The 2811-nt window shown below is 41.7% G+C and overlaps 1 pseudogene; it reads left to right on the top strand.

Moving 5' to 3' along the window:
* Positions 1–616: 616 nt before the first annotated feature.
* On the top strand, positions 617–2808 carry LOC119908271 (annotated as a pseudogene).
* Positions 2809–2811: the final 3 nt, after the last annotated feature.

The following is a 2811-nucleotide window of genomic DNA, read 5'->3' as shown; positions in this document are numbered from 1 at the left end:
TTATTTTAAAACTTACTTACATGCCTCATTTAATGCTTATTAGCCTAGCCCACCTTTCCACATCCACCCATCTTTTTAATCGGATTGATCTATCGATTTAGAAATGTCATCGAGAGCCCTAAGCTTCTCTGTAGGACCGGGATTTTTTGTAACATAATAAAGTAACTATGTCTTTTGCACCATTGTTTTTGAGGTTTATTGTAGTTTTATGTCTCGATTTATTTAATATTCAATACAAGATACTTCATTAATAATGAAGCAACTGATCTGTCCATAGAGGCTATGATAGACGTGGGTGGAAATGCTCTGCTGCTGCCTCACCAGAGAGGGAGAGAAGTTAACCCTACCTACTGAGTAAATTGAAGGGACTGACTTAATTTATACTTTATTTTGCACGTTGTACAATTGGTTTAGAAATGACACATGCACTTTGCAAACCCACACTGGTGTATGACACATGGGCCTTTACAGAGAAAGGAAGCCCGTTAAGGGGGATTATTATTGGTGACCTCTCATTGGTTGTTCTTGATTGGAATTTACAGCAGCTGTGTGAATTATCTCTTAAGTGCCGAACATAAAAGCCAGGTGAAACACTACCATCATACATGCCCTGTTTAGGTTAGGGGTCAGTTGTAGTTGAAGGCAGCTGCTGGAGTGAAAATGGAGTTAGTACCTGCTGTGTGTTTGTTGTTGCTGTTTTGTTCTGCCTGTAGATCTGAGGATGGCCTATTTTTGGAAGATCCTGAATTAGTGTGGGCGAGAATGGAGACAATGATGAGTAAAGAAATGACACCAGCCCCTGCACCTGAAACCAAATTGTTGAGGAGTGCATCAGGTAGTGGATCACCTGAAGCCAAAAATGTTCCTCAGTATCTGGCTGTCCCAGCCTCTCAGACCCTGAAACAGGTTTTCAAGCCAGAACAGGGTGCCAGAAGCCTCCCTAACTTGGCTAACGAAATGTTACTTGTGACTGCTGCCCCTACTCCGGCAATTGGCGCAACAGCCGGGACAAAGTTGGTTGAAATCCTGTGTCATGTTGACAGAATGTATGTGAGAATCAGGAGAGAGGTCTTTAAGACTCGTGATGCATACAAATACTTGAAACTAGGCACCTGTCCTGTTAACAAAGGTACCAAAGAACATTACTACCTTGAGTACCTTCTGAGAACTGACTGTGGATTTGAGAAAAAGGTTGGTAAAGCTGTTCCTCTCAATTGCTGTATCATTCAGTTAGTTCTAGTTTGTGACTGCAACCAACATGTGAATGTTTATGTTCCAGAGTCATCCAGATTATCTGTCCTTTAGCAATGTGCTCCACTACAGGCCAACCGGTCCAGTTTTAAGGGAAATGCCATTTGATATTCCCCTGAACTGTAACTATCCCAGGTAAGATTTAGATTAGGTTCTTTAGTTTTAGTATGATTGTGTAATTTAGTTCTATTACAAATCTTAACTACCAGCATTTAAGACCAAGGACATATTGCAAGACTACAGGGCAATCAATGATTTCTGTTTTCAAATTTTGTATTGTGAGTTTTCACTTGACTATTGCAGGTTTTTCCACTCCTATAAAGTTGGCTTCTATCCTGATCGCATGGGTGCAGTTTTCAAACGACTCCAACCTAAAACTAGTTTCACCCTTACTCCTCAAGATGGTATGTTCCCATATTTTAAATGCACCATCACCCAGTATTTTCAGCACAAGGCCAGTTATCAGAAGCTTTTCTGTGTAGCTTCTTTTTTTAAAATTAGGAGCTCTGATGAAGTGCAGAAAGGAGTGGTAACTTGCAAATGCACATTTCTAAACTTAACCAGGCTAGGAAAGTGCTGCTCCAAGTATAGATGTGCAACTTGGACAGAAGAGGGAGCGCTACAAAATGTACACTATCCTTAGTTTTGTAACATGGTGAGGTTAATGTGGATGATGACGTACTTCTGAGGTGGTATAAATCAGGTTCTTTAATGGGCAACAAAGATGTCTGACAAAACTTGTGTGGACAAGGATTACATGGGAGCTAAATGCACACCTGTAATTGACACAAATGGGAAGCTGTTAAATGAATCCAAAGCTAGACAAACCCTGGAGTCAAATATTTACCATTTTAGAAAAGGCACCCTAGCACCTGATCTGTCAAGCATTTGTAAGTGTACTCAAAATATGCCAGCATAAAATACTAAAGCATGTTCTACAAGTACTCAGAACTCATCACTGCCTATTCTGCTGGAGCTTAAAGGAACCAAATGTATTACTTGCATAGCAAATGTATGCAGCAGCCCTGTGTGTCTCTATTGTCAAGTGATGTCCCTCACTTTGCCACAGCATCAGGTAATGAAATCACTGGAACCAAAACCTTCACCTTGGGCGAGCCGATGTACTTTGAGGTCACGCAACCTGACCGCACTGCACAGTTGGGAGGCCAAGGATATACATCGACAAGTGCTTTGTGACAGCCTCACGAGACCCCAATTCAAATCCTCAATATACGTCATTGACAACCAAGGGTAAGGTTTGAAATGATTTCAGTATAAGATGGGCCTGTCACTTGGTGGTTGGAGGTAAATGTGTCTTCTCGACAGGTGCATGATTGATGGCAAAGAGAACGAACAGTCAAGGTTCCTCGCTGGCGCCTCAGAGATGGTCCAGAAATTCAGTCTGGGTGCCTTGATTTTCAAGAATGCGTTTCCGCTTCCTCCTCACAGGTACTGTCAAGAGGTAGTTGTACAGAGCTCAATGCTGTCAATAATGAACACATGTAGCCATTAATGCTCATTGTCTTTCAGCAACTCTACATGCACTGCGAGATCTCTGTG

The sequence above is a fragment of the Micropterus salmoides genome, unplaced genomic scaffold (assembly GCF_014851395.1).
Source record: "Micropterus salmoides isolate LMB-PRFRI ecotype aquatic unplaced genomic scaffold, ASM1485139v1 Ms_hic_scaffold_1727, whole genome shotgun sequence".
Lineage (NCBI taxonomy): Eukaryota > Metazoa > Chordata > Actinopteri > Centrarchiformes > Centrarchidae > Micropterus > Micropterus salmoides.
This window is presented reverse-complemented; position numbering and strand designations above follow the sequence as displayed.